This window comes from Syngnathoides biaculeatus, chromosome 10 (assembly GCF_019802595.1).
Source record: "Syngnathoides biaculeatus isolate LvHL_M chromosome 10, ASM1980259v1, whole genome shotgun sequence".
In the NCBI taxonomy this organism is placed as follows: Eukaryota; Metazoa; Chordata; class Actinopteri; order Syngnathiformes; family Syngnathidae; genus Syngnathoides; species Syngnathoides biaculeatus.
Genome location: NC_084649.1, coordinates 25,518,847 through 25,540,474, shown reverse-complemented (window position 1 = coordinate 25,540,474; position 21,628 = coordinate 25,518,847). Strand labels below are relative to the sequence as shown.

Below are 21,628 nucleotides of genomic sequence, written 5' to 3'. Positions count from 1 at the left end.
ACCAGTTCAGCCTGTACCCCCGCTTCGCTCGCCAAGAGTCAGCGAGGACAGGTTTAGGCTGACCACTGACTAAATGAGGACGAGCGTATAGGAAAAACTTTTTCAGTCTTTGGAGGATTTACGGCATGCGGTCGGTTAACTTTCATTTCAAAAGCCGTTCAATCTGTGCGCACGCACACAAAAGAAACCCCTTTTTGCATTTTCTTCCTCTGTGTCTCTAATCTGAACCGAAACGTGACCTTAAAACCGACGCGCGTATCGACATAAACAAAGTTGCATGAAAATGGCAGCTCCATTTTCCCGAAACAGGCACACCTCCAGCCACGAGGCGAGGTGAGTGGATTTACTCACTGTATGTGTTACGACTGTGTGTGTGGGCCCCGGCCAAGCGCTCTCCCTCCCCAAACATGGACTTGTTTAGACAAGCGTCCGTGTTTATGTGCCAACGCGGCCGCGACGCCAGCGGCACGCAGCGTGCTCCTGCTATCCTTTCCATCCCAATTATCCCAAAAGCGCTTGCGCTCACAGCTTTAAACGTGCCGAGAGCCTGCGGCGGATGCACGCAACAGTGCGTGCGGTTTGGGGCAGGAGAGCGAGAGGTGCGCTGGGCGTCGTCCGTCTTCCTCTTTATTGGGGAGAATCTCGGAATCCTCACGTGTGTACAGTACAGTACTTATTCTAGGGCGGCAACTAATGATTATTTTAATGATTCATCAATCTGTCTGATAATTAAACATTTGGAATTTTCATTGTTGTGTTAAAAAACAGATCTTTATTTCAGAATGACTCCTATGTGTGTGTGTGTGTGTGTGCGTGTATAATGTGATGCAGTTTGTTTTCATGGAAATCAGAAAATGTTGAGAGGGTAACATTCCGACAGTTCTAAGCTAAAAAAAAAAAGGGTCACGAAACGATGAATAAATTACAAAATATTCATTGCTAATTGCATAAAATTGACTCCTTCAATTTATTTTTGGATTCTTTTACCCAAAACTGTATTTGCAGTTGAGTCATATAGTGGTGCCCTTAAAAAAAAAAAAAAAAAAAAAACACTTTTAAAACACAATATTAGCCCTCCCCCATGATTCAAACGCATTTTAAGTTAAGAAACTGCAACTTATTAAAATGCTTATTTTTAAGAACTCCTCATCTCCTGTTCAGAAATGACATATAATGCCACTTTGAGGATATGAAGAGTATCTTGCTCGCACGGTTCTCCAAAGAAAGAGGCTCCGTGTGCTCGCGTCAAGTTGTTTATTGGTCACAAATTGGAAATGAATATTGCTGTTTTGGTACTTATAAACTGTCAAACAAATGTTTGGGTTTGGGACCTTCTCTGCCTCTTCTTTCTTCTTTCTGCTGATTCCGCTGCATATCTTACACTAGACTTAAGTGCTGCCTGGCTTGTTGTGATCCAAAGTGGCACGATGGCAGGGGTTCACTTTTTGTTTGTTTTATTGCCCCGCTGGTCCCAAGATACACTTATTAAAAAGACAGCCCGTAATAATTGATTGGAAATAATTTTGCAGACCCCAAAGTTAGGGTTTGTGGATCCCATTTTGAGAACCACTGGTTGTGTGTGTGTGTGTGTGTTGGGGGTAGGGGGGGACTGCTGCACACTTGGCCTCCCCGTTTGGAAACTTTCGGGAAAGATGCGGCCAAGAGAGCGTGTGACCTCGTCGCTCAGAAGAAAATGGAAGCGCACATGCAGCAACTCTCTGGCTCACACTTTCGCACTCGCTTCCTACCCGACCCGCACTAGTTACCCCCCCCAACCCAGCCCTCACCCTAAACCATACAGGAAAAATACCTGGACCTTTCGTATTAACCCGTCTCTGTCATTCTCGCACGGGCACGTTGCGGCCACCCCCGCCCGCCTCTCCCCCCTCCCCGAGTGTAACAGGAGATCTGAGGGTTTTCCGTGGGTGAGTAGGTGGGTCAGGCCTTACTTAAACTAATGGCTCCCAGCAGTGTTGAATAGCCAGACACGCTGGAGCCGAAGCCTGAGGTTTTGGAATGCCACTGCCGGCTCAATGCCTGCCTTTCATCGGCACCAAGTCGGTGGAGGAAAAAAGCGAGGGAGTGCATGAGACGGAGAGGGAGGAAAGGGGGGAGGCGGGAGGAGGGACCCATTTGTTATGGGTGATATGAGCTTGGCTGAAAAGGAGGATACAATGAATTGTGGAGGTGGGGGGGGGGGCGGTGAAGAGAGACAGAGGGAGATAGGACTGATAGGCCGACGAGGATGTTGGGAGGGGGCAAAGTACAAGTTGAGGGGGAACCCCCAACGATTGGCCCCTCGTTTGGTTTTAATGCATTCGGGGTGGCAGAGGACGAGGCTCGAGGAAATTTAGCCAGAAACGCAGGCTGGCCTCAAACTATTTTAAATGAAGCGCTTGTCTTCACTGGCGTTGCGAGAGAGCTGGAACCGAGCCTGGCTGACTTTTGGTGAGAGAAGTGGGGTCCACTCTGGTCTGGTTGCAAGTAGCATTTTAAATTCGACCAGTTTCCTCAGGGCTCGTCCTTTTTTTGGGGCTCAGCTGAGCCTGCGTTTACCCCATCTGACATTTGGTAAGAGAAGTGGGGTCCACTCTGGTCTGGTTGCAAGTAGCATTTTAAATTTGACCAGTTTCCTCAGCGCTCGTCCTTTTCTTGGGGGGCTCAGCGGAGCCGGAGTTTACCCCATCTGAAATTTGGTGAGAGAAGTGGGGTCCACTCTTGTCTAGTTGCAAGTAGCATTTTAAATTCAACCAGTTTCCTCAGCGCTCGTCCTTTTTTGGGGGCTCAGCTGAGCAGGAGTTTACCCCATCTGACATTTGGTAAGAGAAGTGGGGTCCACTCTTGTCTAGTTGCAAGTAGCATTTTAAATTTGACCAGTTTCCTCAGGGCTCGTCCTTTTTTTGGGGCTCAGCTGAGCCTGCGTTTACCCCATCTGACATTTGGTAAGAGAAGTGGGGTCCACTCTGGTCTGGTTGCAAGTAGCATTTTAAATTTGACCAGTTTCCTCAGCGCTCGTCCTTTTCTTGGGGGGCTCAGCGGAGCCGGAGTTTACCCCATCTGACATTTGGTAAGAGAAGTGGGGTCCACTCTTGTCTAGTTGCAAGTTGCATTTTAAAATTGACCAGTTTCCTCAGCGCTCGTCCTTTTTTGGGGGCTAAGCTGAGCCGGAGTTCACCCCATCTGACTTTTGGTAAGAGAAGTGGGGTCCACTCTTGTACTGGTTGCCAGTCAAAGACAGGGCACATCCATCCAACGCACAAATATGCTAGCATGTATAGCGATTCTGTTTTTGTACAATACCGTATAGCGTATGTCTCAGTTAAAACGCGAGTGTTGGTCGGCGGGGTCCCGGAGGCCGTAAAAGAACTCAGTTCCCTAAATCACCCGTGCGCACTTGGAAGAACATGAAATGCGTGTGACCTCCGAAGGCAGCGCGGTGCGGTAATGGCTGCTAATGTGTTCCACGGAAACAACGCTGACGGCGAGTCAATTGGGATCCGTTTCCCGGGACAACGTCACACAATTGGCAGCGCTTGGAATGATCGAATTAGCCGAAAGTCTAAGCAGACCCAACGACTTTGACACGTCGTTAAGCAGCGCGGCGGGAGTTGGAGTTCAGAAAAGACGCCTTGCCGGCCAGTTCGTTCGATCAGCGCTGTGTTGTGTTTTACAAACAACGCGGGGACGGCAGTCGTTGGATCGGGAACTCTTCAGTCCGCCGCAGAAGCATCCTGCAGCAAATGACTTTTTACTGCCATTGTTTCTTCCTTCGGAGCAAAATGTTGCCATGCCACCGCCGCAGCGTAATGGGACGTTAAATGGGTTGCGGCCGGCGTGGTTTTTCCAGAATACAAACGTTGACTCAAATATTCGTACTTGGAAGAAGTGAGGGGTGATGCCTTATTTCTTTTGTGGTTATTTCGCAAAACAACGCCAATCGTCATTTTATATGACTTGTTTCGCACGCTGTGCTATTTATTACGCGAGGTGCCTCGTGATACGAGTTTATTTTGTTCCATAACGGCAAATATTTCTATCTCAAATCATCTTTTCCCAGGAAATGCCGTTAATCTGTTCCAGCCTTCCCTCCCCGGAAAAAAATGTTGTGATGTGGATTTTAATTCAGAAGAAAAAGCATTCCGTGGTATTGTACTTCCAAAAAAAACAACAATTACAATTAGCGTAATTTCCGGCCTATTAGCCGGGACTTTTTCAACCCTGCGGTTTATGCGGGGATGCGGCTAATTTGTGCAATTTTTCTAACGGCCTCAAGGGGGCACTTGAGCAGAAGAGGTAAGAGTGAGACCGGTGAAATATATGTGCCGAGGAAGTGACTTTTACCGGTCCGGCTCTGTTAGCGCTGCCCTAGCGTGTTACTGCCGTGTCTCAGTGATTTTTACCGGTATGTTTTTTTTTTTTTTTAACCGGCCCTGTTAATGCGGTACTAGCGTTTGCGTTAGCGCGGCGCTAGCGTTAGCGTTAGCATCAAACTCTCTGTGTAACATCTTTTTTTGTAAATATCTCGTGCTTCAATGTGCAGCTTTTACACAGCTACGACTTATGTATGTACCAAACGGTATTTCCTTTACAAATGTACTGGGTGAGGCTCATAACGAGGTGCGCTCTGTAGGCCGGGAATTACGGTGAAGAGTAGTTTTTGTCACGCGGCTGCAATGTTCACTGAGGGATTATTAGGCAGTCTGCAGCAGCCAATTGTGTTGCAGTGGTTCAGCGTCCTGCCTAGAACTCATGTGGGACACATAATAACGGTTTGAGTCCTCTCAACTGCTGTCTCAGCTAATCAGTTTGCCAGGAATATTATTCGTTCTACTCAGATCATGAAAAATATACTGGATGACTGTGAGTACTGTTATATTCGCCGTCTACATGTAGTTGCTGCACCCGAGAGGAAGTTCTGCAACTAATAACGCGGCAATGTGTCACCTCACTTAAAACCAGCTGACAAAATACGGAGCCAACAGAAAGACAAGGAGAGGAAACACAGAGACGGGGGTTCATCTGAGTAATAATCAAAAGATCCAAACATGACGGATGCGTCCGTGGCGCAATGCGGCACGATGACGCCTTCTCGAGCCCTGCAAGAAAACGCTCAAAATCACGCGTCGGCTCCTTTATGTTGGCGATCGATTCCGGGATATGAGTGGCGGCTTCAGGTGGATGAGTTTGGTGCGGACCATTTTTAACTGTACAAACTAACTGACACAAAAAAAAAATTGGACCAAAAATGGGGGCATACATAAAAAAAAAAAAAAAAGAAAAAAAAAAAGGATTTCACAGTACCACTCGGTGTTGCCACACAAATTTCAGATTTGTATCCGAACACATCGCCGATAATAAGAGGAGGGTGTGCACACTTGTGCAACCTTATCATTTTAGTTATTTTTTTCCCCTTCGCCCTTTCAACACATTGCATTTTTCAACCGACCCCTGTATAGGTTAGTGGAAAAGGTTTTGAAGTGATTTATTTATCTTGGTATCAGTTTACTTATATATCACAGAAACCTGGCAATTGAACAAGGGTGTGTCAACTTTTTCTATCCACAGCACTTTTAAGCGACTGCGACGGGAAGAGAATCGCAGCGCCTCTGGCCGCGTGGCTAAGAAAAGTCCACGGGTTTGCGAGTGCGTCGGGCCACGTTGCTTACCAGAAGCGCTTTGCGGCTTCTCAACTGCTCTTTAAGTCACCGTGCAAGAGGAAGAATAGATTTTAAATGAGGGCCTTTATTTCGGGGAAAGCGCATCCCCCCCCCCCCGAGTCCTTTCGGAGACGAACACTCGAATCTGTTTTATATTTACGCCACCTGTCATTCATTTCATCCATGAATGATGACACCGCCCCCCCATCCCCACAGAAAAAATTATCGTATTTCATCTCTTGCGATTTTCCCCTTACAGTAAATGGACCTCTGGACAATTACGAAGCCTTGGAAGTGATGTGTCCCTATGACATAAACACATTGCACAGGAAGTAATGGATTAATATGTGCACGATCATACAATGAAATCTGTGGCTGCATCAGATTAGTCAACGTTGGCGGGGGTGTGGGGGTTGGGGGGGGCCTTGCCAGTAAGGTGGTTAGATTGAACCAAAGCGAGCACTAATGAAAAGTTGGGATCTGAGAAATCAAACAAATGTGGCCTTTTTATCAGTGGAGCCGGAAAGTCCGCGGAAAAAAGAGGCAAGCGGGAACGTTTGAGGATTTCGGATGGGAATGACGTTTAACGTGACGACTCGTTTACTGGCCGGCGCTTCTCGGCCATTCACAAGCGGCCTTTTCTGCTTCCAACCGGGGAATTGTGGACATTTTCCACAAAGCGAAGCAATTTCTCGTGATTGAAAATGGTCAGTGAGGTCATCGATGAATGGAACATTAGTTCAATTTCATAAGGAATACTGCCAGAAATTTGATGTGTTTGCCTTATTGAGCACTTTGGGCGACACGGTGGAGCAGCTGGTAAAGCGTTGGCCTCACAGGTCTGAGGTTCCGGGTTCGATCCCAGACCCGCCTGTGTGGAGTTTGCATGTTCTCCCTGTGCTTGTGGGGGTTTTCTCCGGGTGGGCACTCCGGTTTCCTCCCGCACATGCAACATTAATTGGACACTCTAAAATTGCCCCAAGGTGTGATTGTGAGTGCGATTGGTTGTTTGTCTCCGTGTGCCCTGCGATTCGCTGGCAACCAGTTCAGGGTGTGCCCCGCCTCCTGCCCGTTGACAGCTGGGATAGGCTCCAGCACTCCCCGCGACCCTTGTGAGGATAAGCGGCAAGGAAAATGGATGGATGGATGGATGAGTACTTTGTTATAGGACATTTGCGCTGCACGATCTTTTTTTCTATTTATTATTTTATCGGTGTTGTGACACTGTGTACTGTACTTGATATTATTGTAGATGGCCTAAATTAACTGAACTAGAAAATTTAAAAAACATTGGAATTCATAAGAAAATGATATAGAATTGCATTTCGCTTCATATTTTCAATAAGACATATATGCAAATAATCAAAATAGATATTATTATGATTGTATTATACACTGTAGTATCAATATTTTCGGGTGTCAATTTACCCCAAATTTTCAATCCCATTGACAATACGTTCAGTCTGTTTTGTTTTTGCTTTTCATCATCATGACCATTCACGGAATTCCGTACAGCGTCGAAAATGCTTAAAACGCACACACGAAAAAAAAAAAAAAACATTCACGCCGTGTGGGAAGCGTTAAGTCAAACTCCAGGAAACGGTGGCTGGAAAATGGATCAAGTGTGGCACCATAGCAGCTTTTCTTGAGCCCATAAAGATCTCTGTCATCATTTTAAAACCATTTAGCTCCTATTTTCCTATTTAAATCCCATTTATTTAAAAAAAAAAAAAAGGGGGGGGGGGGGAATACCCAGGAGAACTTCGGTCTGGAAGAAAATCGCAATAACTGGAGACATTCATCAAGCCTTTTATATCCTTGCGACTATTCTAATAAGATTCTGGCCGTAGACGGTCCAAATCAACAATTCTCAGCTTCCTTACGACACTACCGCTGGACCAAAAATTATTTAAAAAAATCAATCATAACGATTGCAAATCCTGATGCGTGTGGTCAACACCCAAAGTCAGCAAAGGCTCAGTTACCAGATGGCTCTCGAAGATCATCCCGACCAATGAATTAAGTGAGTCGTGATCGTCTGCGGCGTTATCGTTGTTTTTGGTCAACTTGAGTACCGATTATAACGCACACCGTACGTTAACGTTAAGAATACGCTCAATGATTTTCTTCTTTCCTTTATGGGGATTTTCTCACAATTTTAAAAAGGTTAAGAAGATTGAAATCAGTCTGTGCTTTGTCTGTTTTGGTATAAACAATTCAAGTTGTTTTTGTTGCATTTACAAGCAATGGTGTGGTGAGTCACCGAGTGTTCTGCAAGAACATCAGGTTGACATTTAGGGAAAATTGCTTACTAATACAGTATGTTTACGGTCTCCAATTGAGCATTTTTAATGTTCTGCACGTCCCCCCTCCATCAATGATTTCGACCCTTTGAACAAAAAGTTCCGCCAAAAGCTCGCCCGAACACGACACGTGTTTTCTCTCTCGGCGTCCGGCCGCGCCGCTGATGAGGCCCGCGAGGGATTTTATTTTATTTTATTTTTTTTTGCTCTTTCACGAGACGTTATGCCGCATTCCTCGGCTGTTGATTAAATTACAAACCACTAATGGAGATGTCAATGCAGCGCTGGAATAAAAACGGGAATAACATTTTGAAAACAGCCCAGTAGCGAGCAAAGATATTCGATTCATGCAGTGTGACAGCAGCCGGGGCTAATCATCTCCATACATCCAGACTATCTCAGGCTCCCTTTGCGTGAAAGAAGCGGGATCCACAGACTCGTAGACAGTTCATCAGAGGGCGCGTCGATCCCTTTATTTGTCCTCCTCGGTGTCGGGGCTGAGCTGGAACCAATCCCAGCTAACATTTGCCGAGAGGTGGACTCCACCCTGGGCTAGTTGCTACCCAATCACGGCTCCTCAGGTCCGTTCCATTTCTAATTTTAGATTAGATACTTAAATATGAATAATTTTGCTGTTTTTACTACTTTTTATAGTTTGAAATGTACTCCTTGCTGTTGATAATGAAGTAGTAGGTCGAACACATGAGATGGCGGCGCGTGCACACGCAGGTTAGCTTAATTCTCCGACTGCGGAAGTGCCATGCAACTTAGGTCTGCTCCGGAGACCAACGGAATCCGCGACCCCCCCGTTCCTGCACCGAGCCCACACTGAAACTGCCAAGGGGGGAACAAAAGGAAGCTGAAGAGGGGTCAACGTGGGGGTGCCCAAACTGAATTATCAATCTGTCTTTGCTTTCGTGGCTCAACGTTAGCGTACCGGATCGCGCAATTCTTCCAAGCCGGCTAACATGTTACCGGGCACACACACATCTCTTGTCGACGGAGTGAAGACTTGCGGCCGGGGACTCTGATTACATCAGTGATGCCTGTTGCTGTGACGCTGCCCTGGTTTGTAAACACCGTTCATCGCCGCTGGAGTTGATGATCATCAAGTTGCGGCGTTTTTAACCTTCGTAGGGAATTTACGGCTGTTCCGCTGGCAGCCATTTTCATCGCTCTCCCAACTCAACCAACAACAGTAGCGAGGCACTGTACGAACTCCGCCGGCTCATCAGTGGGCAGCAGACATCCCACCCTGATGCTTTTGTCATCCTGGCGGGAGATTTTAAACACGCCAACCACAAGATCGTGCTTCCACAGCTTCATGGACATGTTAAGTTTCCCGTAAGAGGAATCCTGGATAATGTTTTTACAACTAGCAAAGGAGCCTACAAAGCCCTCCCACTCCCTACCTGGGATCCTCAGACCACACTACTATCATGCTAATGACTGGTTAGGGTTACACACAGACCACTGGTTAAGTTGAGCCCGCCAAGAGGAAGAACCCGGTGTGGCCAGAGAGGTCATCCGAGGAACTCAAGGACTGTATTTCCACCACAGACTGGAGCATGTTCAAACATGCAGCCACCCACAACAACATCACAGACCGCCAGGAGAACTCAGAAACCGTCTACCTACATGAGGTAGTGCATAGATGATGTTACGGTTTCCAGAACCATCTCCATCAGGGCTCATCAGAAGCCATGGCTGACCTGGCCTGAAGTTCACAGGCTCCTGAAAGCCCAGAATGCTGCCTTCGGAGCTTGGGATGAGGTGAGCCTCAGGCGAGCTATGGCCAAACTGCACATGGCATCAGAGAAGCTAAGAGACAGTACTCCAGGAGGATTGACGACCGCTTCAGCAACAGCAGAAATACCAGGAACCTGTGTAGTGGGATCCAGACTATCACGGACTGTAGACTACAGATTCTCCAAGAGCAAGTCAGAGTAAGGTATGAGCCAACCTGAAGTTCAATCAATGAGACAGAAAACATACACCAGTCTACAATTGTCCCTTGTCAAGAAGCGTTTCCTGGTGTGTTTGCTCAAAGGAGCTGTCAGAAGACCCAAGATAAGGAATCGATGACTTGTGAAAATCTGGAACGGTATGAGTCCTCGAGTCTTTTTCATGAGGTCTGTTATGGTGGACACGTCATACCAATTTCGTGTTGACCGGAGAAATTGGTGTCAAAGGCAGATTCTTCCCCCCACACCCTGTAAATCTTCTGGGATTTGTTTCAAAAAAATTGCTCCTACACAATTATCGGTGATCGTCCCAAAATTTGGTGGACATGTCGATCACAACGGAACGCTTAAAAATGTTTGACAGAAACCGTGCCCCAAATTGAATAGGAGGTTCTCCAATTTGTTTGGAAGCTAATTTTGTTTTTAAGTAGTTTGTAATGTTTTTCGATTTTGCAATCACATTTATTATTGTGGGGGGTGCTACATTGTAGAAAACTGCATTTTTGGCAAGCACATTCACAACATTCAAAACACAAACCCCCCCCCCCCGAAAAGTTGGAAAAAAATTAGCCCTCGACACCTGTTTCGGTGATGGGGACCAAAACGCGCGGGCACGTCTCGTAAGAGGCTGCGTGAAAAAAGGTCTCAAGCCTCTGAAGTGAACAGGAGGTTGAGCGGCCATTTTGGGTGAATTCCAGAGCTCGTCCGTTGATGAATTCGCTCAAATGAGCCTGAATCAGGAAGTAGGTGTCCTGGACAGATGGGTGATGCTCAATTGCCAAGCTTTTTTTTTTTTTTTTTTCTATATCGGGGTTAGCATGGCATGGAAGTTTGACGATCATTTCAAATATTCTCCCAGCGTTTTTCCTCAAAAGCGATTATTTCAACTGGGCCGCGTTCACTTTCGTTCCCCGCTTGTATTTGCATAATGATCATTTCTCAGATCCCCCACTGCCTCTTTTTCTTCTGTCCTTTCGGAGACGGGGAGAGGGGGAAAAAAAAATGCTGTTTATGTTTTATAAAAGGGGAAAATTGGAGAGGGAGCGTGTGAACTGAAGCAGATGCCGCGCACACTCTTGTTCTGTCTTCATCTGGCTACACACACACACACACGTACACAATGGCAAACAGCTGCGACGCCAGGAAGACGGACCAGCGCAAGATTGCTTGAATGCAACACGCGTGATTACGCTCGCTTTTGGGGGTGGGGGGGTGGGGGATCAATAGGGTTCCTGGTTAAAGTGGAGAGTAAGCTGGAATTATTCCAAATTGGGACAGCTGGAGATGCGACATGATATATTTGTCAGATACAAGCATTTGTTTACAAAGTTTAAGGTCGAGTTGTTGGAAATGGTTCCAAACAGAGAACTGACAAGTTCCATTGACATCATTTGGGTTCCCGTTTAAACAGCCACAACCCAGCTTCACTTGACTTGCTTCGCATTTTCTCCAAATGTGCATTTATGGGTCAACGGTCTCACCAGTGCCGTCGGTTCAGGTCCTGTAGCATCAGATGGGAGGTTTTCCTCGTTCGCGCACCGCTAAGATAACCCCCCCCCGCCACCCCAACCCCGTTGTCTCCCCTTCCTCCTTCCATCCTTCATGCTCCCTCCTGCTCGCCACCACCTGGCGCTGCCTCTGAGCCTGCTGGCTGACCAGATGCACCCTGAATAGAGGCCGGAATATTACGGCTGATGATTCACGTAAATTCTCTTTTTGTGTGTGCGTGCGTGCGTGGCTTACAGTACGTGCGAGTTCACGGGGGCACTCGGTCGTTACGCCAAACAGGAAGTGGCTTGCGTCCGTGGGAACGCGGCTCGTCTGCTGTTTCTGTTGGACTTTATCCTGGGGGCGTTTGATCGGGTTTAAGTCAGGGGTTCTTCCAAGTACGCCTTTAACCCAGGACTCTTCAAACTGTGGCCGGGGGTCATTTATGAACCACCGTACATTAATTTAGGAGCCTGCGCTATAGGCTAAAATCAATTTTTGATGTTGTTTGCATGCATTAAACTGTGATGATTGGCAAGGCAGAAGAGAAGAAGAAGTAGTTCATTGTCACATCTTTTTCCCTTCCGTTTTCAACTAATCACATCATTCGGTGACATCAAGGTCGGCTGAGTACAGAATGCTGCTGTTTTGGTTCATTGACATTTTGCCTTATTGTTCTGTGTAGGTTTTTATATTTAATATGCATTATTCAGTCCTATTTACTCATGGATCAAGAGGTGTCTGATGTTTGCTATCTGGACGTCTTCGAGCCCCTCGAGGGTAACATAAAAAACGGGCATGCGTCAAGTGGATCGCACTTCAAATTAAATAATCTTCTGTTTTCCTCATTCATTGAATTCTTTTGCTTGAATATTTATATTTTATTGAGTATGCATTCAATTTAGGACAGTGTTTGATACCAAAACGACTTCATTACAATTTCTTATAGTTACTACAGTACACCGAATCTACCCCACCCTATCTCCAAGGTTTGTATTGTAATTAGCTTTTCATTTTGTCAAATGCATTTGGGCAAATAAAGGAAAAGAACATTTTAAATGCTTTGATACTGCATTAAATGTAATATAAGCAACTTATATATATATATATGTGTGTGTGTGTGTGTGTGTGTGTGTAAAAGAGCATTTTTTTTAAACTGTCCGATATGTAATGTACATAAATCACGATATATATAAGAAACCTAAATGGTTTTTAGCCTAATCACTATCACGCTAATGCTAATCACGATTGCTAACCATTTAGTCCTTAGCGTTTTGTTGTCTCAAATGCTGTACACCAGATTAGTACTATACACTCAGTACCAGCATATGCAGTTTAAGGTTCAAAGTCAATCCCTCTTTGAGGAATATAATCTATGTTAGTAGTAAAAATACATACATGAAAAAAAAAAAAAAACTATTTAAAAAGGCTGAATAGTGACAGAGTAACACCATGAAGTAAAAAAGCAAAGAGCAACACCTGAACATCAGCCAAGTCTGATTGGACTGTTGCAGCTGGCTGATTGCAGGCAGGTGTGGCTCAATCACAGACTCCGCCCACCAATTAAAAATGGCAGGCCGGGGGCAGGAAGGAAACACTTTACCAGTAGGCCAAAATACACAATATGACAAGTTACATACAATTGAAAAGAGTCTCACTTTGCAACAATAGAAAAGGACATTGTGCAGACAGACGGAGATACTGCACTGTGCATGCTCGTCCGTACAGTATTGATATCTCAGATCCTCTCACGGTAAACACGATACAACTGTGAGTACTCTTCTACTAAATCTCTCTTCTTCTTTGTTCTGAATGTCGCACCAGGGTGGCACCGATTGCCGGAGACAAATTCCTTGTGTGTCGTTACAGACTTGGCCCAACAAAGCTGATTCTGAACGTCTAAATGTTGTGCTCCACCACTTGTTTTCAAATATCTATTTTGGGAATACCTGCTTTCATGGGGATGAAATATCTTATACCATTAGCGTGTACTCCACAGTCTCCGCTTTGCTGCAGGACTCCATTTTTCTTACGGCCCTCAGTCAGCTTCAAGTTATCCGACCGATCCGTTCAAATGCGACGTATTTTGAGGCGGTTTCCTGTTGAATCAGTCTCAGTACCTTTTGTGTGGACGCTGCACTGTTACACTCCGCAGTCTCTCCTTTGCTGCAGGACTCGTTTGTTTTTCCTGGGCTGAGAATGTTTGTTTGCTCGCATCTTATATTGACTGATGCGCTCACTGCGGTCTGCTATTCACAATTTCTCGCTTGATCTGTTTCTGCGCCTTAGCTCTTGGCACTGCTCTATTATACGCCACAGTTTCTCTTTTCTTACAGGGCACCATTTTTTTACTTTTTTTGTTTGTTTCATCTCAGAAAAAAAATTATGAGAAATAAATGAAATATGTATTGACGGTATTTATCTATAAAGACCAGTTTAGGTTTTTTTTTTTTTTTTTTGTTAGCATGTCTCCTTTGGGGTTTCCACCGATGACCTGATTAATTTGATGAATTTTTTCCTTAAATTTGACTTTTTGTCTATGTAGTTTACTTGGGGTCGACACGGGGGATCAGCTGGTAAAGCGTTGGCCTCACAGTTCTGAGGACCCCGGGTTCAATCCCGGCCCTCCCTCTGTGGGTTTTGCATGTTCTCCCCCGTGCCTGCGTGGGTTTTCTGCGGGTGGGCACTCCGGTTTCCTCCCACATCCCAAAAACATGCAACATTAATTGGACACTCCAACTTGCCCCTAGTTGTGTTTGTGAGTGCAACTGCCCCGTAACCAGTTCAGGGTGTACCCCGCCTACTGCCCGTTGACAGCGCGGATAGGCTACGGCACTCCTGCGACCCTCGTGAGGATGAGCAGCTAAGAAAATGGATGGATAGTTTACTTGTGTTCTGATGACTGAATAATTGTGTACTGTCGTGATTTCACGTCACGTGCATCATCTAAACAGATCAATGTTGTTCTGTAAAAGAGTAGGTGGGGGCGGGGAGGGGGGTTGCTCTGCCATTTATCTCAACCTGTTTGTGTCTTTGGGGGTGCATAAATAAGTCAGTGATTTAAGTTTAACTTGGGGGGGGAGGGGGGCGGTATGAGAGGCGAGGAGAGTGATTCAGGCTCCTCAAGTGTCCCCTCTACCCTCACACCAACACAATAGGTTGGGTTGCATTAAGGGGCTGAGACAAAAGGGTATCAAGGAGGGGGTCTAACCTTCGCACATGTAGATGCGCACACTTTTGTCACCCTTGGGGCGCCTCTTGTTTAGCCTTTCGGTGCCAAAGCAATTAGTTATGTTAATTGGAGGGTCCATCTCATTGAATGAAGCCACTACTGGAGAGTTGCTTGGCCAGGAGCCATACTGTGAGCAGCAGGAGGACGAAACCGAGGAGAGGGAGGGAGGAATGGAGGGGGGGGGTTTAGTGACGTCACATCGGCGGGGGCGGGGCTCGAGGCGCGAGTCGCAAGGTCTGCCGGGCGCGAGTGCGAAGAGGCGCAGAAGCTGCGAGCGAGCACGCCGAGGAGGACGTAACTAGAAGACGAAAAGGCCCGAGCAGGAGAAGAGGGGACGTGAACGCACCACAGCATCGAACGCATGTGCGTGCGTGTCGCTCCATCTGGGTGCCATCTGCGTCCTCACATTTGCGGGAATGCAAACACACGCGTGACACATGCGGCAGAGGGAGGCAAAAAAGAAAAAGAAAAAGAGCAGCGGATAAGAGCGAAGAAGAAGTCACAAGTGCAGATTTTGGACTTTCTCCGCAGGACTTTGGACGCGTGGACTCTACCAGGGAGGAGGTAGGAGCGAAGCCCTTTCCAGACGATTTGCCTGCGTGCGCGTGTTGTTGTTTGCCGCTTGTAATTCCCTTGCGCTGCCCTGCGCCGTGCAGATGGCGCAGCCTCATCTTGTCCTCTTTATCCCCCCAACCTTGTCCTCTACGCTAATGAGGAATTAATGTACAGTGCAACACAATCTGTTGCTGGTGGCTGCAAATTGTTCGGATAGAAACAACCCTGCTCTACATAAAAAAACAAAAAATGTAAATTTGAATCGGAGATATTAACTGTATAGTATTGGAAACAAAAATAGTCGGTCGAATGTAAAGTGTGACCTGCAGTCTCATCACATAAAACATTACTGTACTTATTCTGGTGTTAAGGGGGGAAAAAAAACTGTCACCCGAGATATTGTAAAACTTGAAAGTAATTAATAAATCTTCATTCTGTGATGTCATGCAGAGCAAGATTCTTTTGTGCCCGGACTTCACAGAAATACCAAAGACAGCCCATGACATTGCCAACTTTTATTATGATTTCTGACCTAGCCAAAGACCCACAAATCACTATGTCCCATCTCCATCTTTTTCCTAATTAGTTTTATATGAATTTCATGGCGATTTTCCAGAAAATGTTGATCAAATTCCCCCAATGCTTGACATGAGTACATCAGTGGATTCCATTTGTTGACACCTCCTTGGTCTCCGTTGGCGCTGCATAACTTGCGCCGTCCCCAAAGAAAAAAAAAAAAAAATCAAACACCTTCGTCCAGGAATCTTAACTGATGTCATGAGAGCAAGAACGAAAACGCGCTTCGACTCCCCTCAGCTGTCATTTCCTCCCAATAGTCATCACTTTTATTTTTCCATGTGGCAAGCAGAGCTGAAGAAAGCACTCCAGGGGAAAAGACACGTGTGCATCTGTCGTTCGCCGTCCAGGACATATGGACTCGGCGGGGCCAGGGAATCCGCTTTGTGCGTCTTACGTGTCAAGCTGTTGCACAACGGCGATGTTTTTTGGATGATGCGAGGGGCTTGGAGGTTGTTGTTGTTACTTGTGTGGAATGGACGAGGTCATGGGGGGGGCTTCAAGTGGGTGGATAGGGGAAAGCACAGAAGAGACCTGGCTAGCATCACACCAGGCCTGTTCAGCAGAGATAGGAGGGACGAACTGTCGGCCGAACCAGATGGAGGGCCCCCCCCCCCGCCCCCGTCTGGTCTGCTGGCCAGCGTCAGCCTCCTGACAGCGCCCGCCGGCCGTTGTGTCATGCCGCATGGAAAAGCAGGACAGGCTGGGGGGGGGAATCGCACAATAACGAACAAATTTGAAAAATCAACAAGGAAAATTTGGGTCCAATCTCTGAGTTTATCTCAGGGGTGTCATTTTTCCCGCGGGCCACATTGTTGTTTGTTTCCCTCGGAGGGCTGTTGTGACGTTGAAACAAAAATATTTAGCCATCTCATCATATTTACATCAATTTATGAACTAGTTTTGGAATCAGAAATCAAGGGTAATGTGTTTTTCAACTATTCACGTTTGCTACCATAAAAATGCTTATTTATGGTATATGAAATTTTGGTACAGATTTTTACAAGAATCATGGAAATGAACACTGGATTTGGCTTCGCGGGCCACATAAAATCATGTAGCGGGCCAGATCTGGCCCCTGGGCCTTGAGTTTGACACCTGTTTATATACAATTCTCAAAATTCTGAATTTCACTTGCTCATGGAAAAAAAGATTCATTTTTTTTTCCTGTGAGGCTACTTGGAAGCAAACTAATCCAAATGAAACTTTCACAACCATCGGCTTTTACTTTGGACACCAACCATCAACATTTTCGCCCATTTTCTGAGAAGTTATGGACCAAAAATATAACTGAACCACAATCAATGAGTTTGTCCATTCTGTCCTCATTTTAAAGAGATGGAAATGAGCAATTCTATTTTTTTAACCCAATTCACGAGTCGATTATAAATATCCGATTATTTTCAGTCACTGCTGTGTTTTGCGAGTGTAGATGGCCGTTTGTCACAATTTGGCCGGTGATTGATCGGTGACCAGTCCTGGGTGGATCCCGCTTCTCTGGGCAAAAGTCCGCTGGGACGGGCTCCGGCACAGCCGCTACTTGATTTGAGGATCAATTGCTGTAGGGAAACGGACGGATCGATGTTTGTTACCGTGCTTGTCGTTTTTGTTTACTGTCGTCTTGTCAGGTTCTCGTGAGACCGCGCAGGTGTACTATTACGTCTTGTTGTAGATTTACTTTTCCCACTATCCAAACAACAAAGGCAGACCACCACAAACCTCCGCTAATATCAAAAGAGCTGATCTACACGTCGCCCCCCCCCCCCCCCCACACCATTGCCTTTTTGTTTTTCCTGTAAACACAGCCGCATACAAGCAGCGTGGAGCAGCTGCTTTAGAACTGGCGGTGCAGGAAGTGCGCTATTAGTTCTAGTGGCAAGGGCTGTGATATCTGACCCCCAAGGATGGCGATCCGGGGTGGGGTTCCTCGCTGGCGTGACACGAAAACGCCCTTGTCACGTCATACTCGCCGGCGACTTTTCAAAGACGACGGCGTTGACGTGACGTATGCGTGTCAGAGAGCATCCGAAAATCTCGCGACCTCGTTGACCCCCGCGCCCGGGGGTCCGGTGACCCTTGGCCGGCACCACCGCAAGCCGCTCGGTGACCCGGTCTGAAAGGAATAGCTCTTGTCAAATCTTGGACGACTCCACTGGAGGCCAGGACACATCATCGACTTCCCATTTTGGCTTTCCCCCTCGTCAGATCATGTCTGCTGATTTTAAAAATGAAAAATATTGTTAGTGTTTATCGGGAGTGGTTCCAGGCCTTCCCACGAGGACCTTTTTAATTAGCTCCGCTTCGGTCCAGACATCTTAAAAAACGATCAACTTTTCTCCATCAGCCTCGCCGCCGATTTTAACTCGACGCGGCAGATGGTTTGCCTCGGCAAATCCACGTGGATTTAAATATGTTTCTCAAGAAGAGCAATAAAGGCTCCTGGCCATATTTAATCATCGTCAAATCTCGAGAATGGAGAACAGAATCCTAATGAACACTGTTTGAATCTCAATATTAACTCCATTACAGTCAATCTTAAGTGTATTACCATGATGTCATTTGATAATTGCATGTATGTTGTTTTTAATTACATTTTTAATTGTAAACTTACATTAAAACTTGTCTTTAATGTCCTAATACATGAAGCATTTGGGTTGTATGGCGGGGGGCCTCAATTTATGACGGTCCCAATTTAGGACCTTTCAAGGCAGGCACTTGGTTACTGCTCCGCTGACTGTTTTTCATTTTAATGTTTTATATTTGTGGCCCAGACGTGCTTGTCATACAAATATTTATCGCAATTCTAACTTACTGTGGTCTGACTTGCATACAAAGTTGATTTGCAGCGTAGAAAGAGAATTCCATCATAAACCGAGGACCCCGTGTATGTCAAAATTATGCAAGTAGACAAGGAATAAATTTGTGATGTTCCAGTTAAGGGGGGAAAAAAGACTTAAAGATCACAATGTGAAGACTCATTTTTAAATTTTTTTTTTTTTTTAGCACATCCCTTTTTCTAGAACCTCAACATGTGTGACCGTACTAATTTTAAACAAGTCCCCCCCCCCACCAAAAAAAAAAAATCTGGAAAAGTAAATAGTTCCTGATAGTATAATTTCACAATTCCTTTAACGTATTTTAGTGATTAAACTACTGCAAATTCAAACGGGCCATTTTGGGTAATTCGACGCCTGCCGCGGACGTCGCCGGGGAGGGACACGGCCTCGTCCGAGGTTCTGATCCAACTGCCGCGGTCTGAGCATCTGCCGCTAATTCCTCCGACAAAAGAATGTTGACCGGGCGCCAATCATCTCAAGTGGATTTTGTGGGATTGACACACCTGCACTCTCGTTAATCTAAACCTCGCAAGGACAGACCTTGGGGGGGCGGGGGGGGGGGTAATTGTGCAGCAACAGTCTGTCTAAGTCGTTATATTTCAGTCACCTTGGTCCCCCCCCCCCAAAAAAAAAAAATCCTTTTTTAAAATTTTTTAATAAGACAAAAGAAAGCACTGTGTTCTTAAATGCCCAGAGTGGGCAGATGCAGTATGTGGCTCCACGCTCGCAACGTTGACGCTCATCCTTCTCGCTAATTTTCCCGAGCACAGCTGGCCTCTTTGTTTCACTTATCTGTCTTTCCCAGCGGCGTACAGCTGGGCTACGCTCGCCCACCCGTCTGCTCACCGAGCGGGCCTCGTTACCTCAAAACCCGGCCTCGATCCACACTGTTCCTCCCCCGAGCGAGGAGCTTCTGTCCGGGATTTTTTTTTTTTTTTTTTTTTTTTTGCCCCGGAAGAATGTCCAAAAAAAAAAAGAAATTGGGAGGATGTTTAATAAATCCGAAGTGGGTCAGAAGAAGACTTTTTGGGTAAACATCTTCAGAGTGAGCCACGTGGGGATGGCGACATCTGGTCTCGGGCCCTGATCCTGGGACCGTGCGGTCCCCCGTGACACGTGGTCCGATCTAGGTCAATCGCTACGTTTTCCGTTGTGCTTTATGAACTACTGTAAATAACCCGCACTCGTTTTACGATCATATTATCGGTCCGAGTGGAGTTTCTAACTTTAAAAGTGCAGAGGACTGCGCACAGTGTTCATTTCTGAGTGAGAAAAGGAAGACTTCGGTTCCGCTTTTCGCACGGCGGCTCGCGGGAATGATAATTGATGGGCAAGACAACCAATTAGTCACGGAGAGGTGAGAAGGCTTGTAACCAGATAGGAAGTCAATCCATGAAGCTTTAGTGCATGCATGCGGGCACGTCTGATGATTGGCAGCTTGGAATTGTCTTGTGTCGCTTGTTACTTGTGTGGGTGTTTGCTGACCATTTCGCAGGTGTGTGTGACAAAGGCGGCACGAAACACCTGCCATGTGGGCCCAACACGCACGCTGAATTTCCTGCCATCACCAATATCCCAAACTACAACACTAATATCTACTAATGAAATGTATGATTTTTAGTATGATATTAATGGGGGGGGGGGGGTAAGGCAGCCGGAATGGACCCATCCGTTTTTTCACCGCACATGATTTTGGCTTTTTGTCACTCCCGCCATGAAAATCCTCTCGAAGGATTTGTTTTTGAGAAGAAGCAGGAAGTGACGTTAGTAGCGGTCTTGTCTTTTTATGCTAGTTTTACCTGCTGGAAGGTAGCTCTTTGTTCCTCCGTGTTTGCCAAAATGCCGGCTCGTTGTACTGCTGGATACTGTTCGAACACTCGGGAGGGTCGATTCGCTCTTCATACTTTTCAAAAAGACCCGGTTCATCGTGAAAAATGGATTGCACGGGTGCAAAGGACGAGAGCTTCGTGGGTTCCAAGTGACTGGTAGGTGTGTATACAGCCCAAAAAAATAGTTTGGGGAGGGGGGGCCTAATCTGCTCAGAATGTAACAAAAGATCCGCACACCTAAATCAGGGGTGCTAAATGGGTGGATGTACGGCTTCGAACGTGGGGCACGGCTTCGGCCGGGCTGGCTCATGCATACTGTCTGAGAGCCTGTTGTGAGTTAGAAGTGATCCGCATATCACCTAAATATGGCTCGGAACAATAGGGTCATATTGCCTCGGTCACTTGAGAAGTTCTCCTCTTTGAAAAGAGCTTCCGTGTCCCATAGCATGCGGCACAGCATGTTTTCAGAGGCGACTGTCGCGGTGTGACATAATGAACAGACGTCGTAGGCAATATGGCGACCACTTGGATGTCGAACGAGACTTCCGCAACTGCGCATGGATGACGCGCTCTCCCCTCGTATTATTTTTTTCATGTGGACATTGAAGTGAATAATGTTATGTATTTTTCATTCCAATATCTATTTTAGAATTTTCATAGGCATGACACTTGATCTTTAAAACAGATTTGCAGTCTGGTTAAGAATTCAGTTTTTCATTTCCAGATTTCCATCAGTCCTTGGTTTTTTTTTTTTTTTTTTTTTTTTGTAGTGCTTCACCAACATCTTGAATTTATCCTATCCAGTGTTTGGCTAGACGAGAGGCGCGTGTCCAAAGCTAATCTCCAGTCAGTCGCAGGGTACATCGAGACAAACAAGCAGTCACACTCGTATTCACACCTACAGGCAATTTAGCCTTTAATGAACATAACACGCATGTTTATCTTCGTGGAAGGAAGCCAGAGCACCAAGTGAAAACCCACGCGAGCATTTGGCCAATCTTGCAACCGTGTGAAAGCGGTTCCCCCGTAGTCGGTGATGATGTGCTGGTGGGTCCGCCGCCGCAGGTCCAACATGGCCAAATTGAGCATAAGCAGGCTATTGAGGGAACCCCCCCCGCAACCTTTATAAAAGTTAACACCACTTCATAAGTCTTGAGCCACTAGCCCGATGCACTTTGGTGGCGTTT

The 21,628-nt window shown here is 46.2% G+C and overlaps 1 protein-coding gene across 3 annotated transcripts in view; it reads left to right on the top strand.

Annotated features, from left to right (window-relative positions):
- The window catches only part of LOC133507593 (protein CBFA2T2-like), a 78,509-nt gene that overhangs the window by 28,344 nt on the left and 28,537 nt on the right, over positions 1-21,628 (top strand). Inside the window, exon 1 of one of the 3 annotated variants that reach the window (XM_061832803.1) lies at positions 12,956-13,182. The exons of 1 other annotated variant lie outside the window; for it this stretch is intronic. The gene's annotated coding sequence lies outside the window, so the exon portion shown is untranslated. Of the gene's footprint in view, positions 1-12,955; positions 13,183-14,885; positions 15,209-21,628 lie in introns of those variants that run through there. One more of the 3 variants, XM_061832804.1, reaches the window with a different exon arrangement.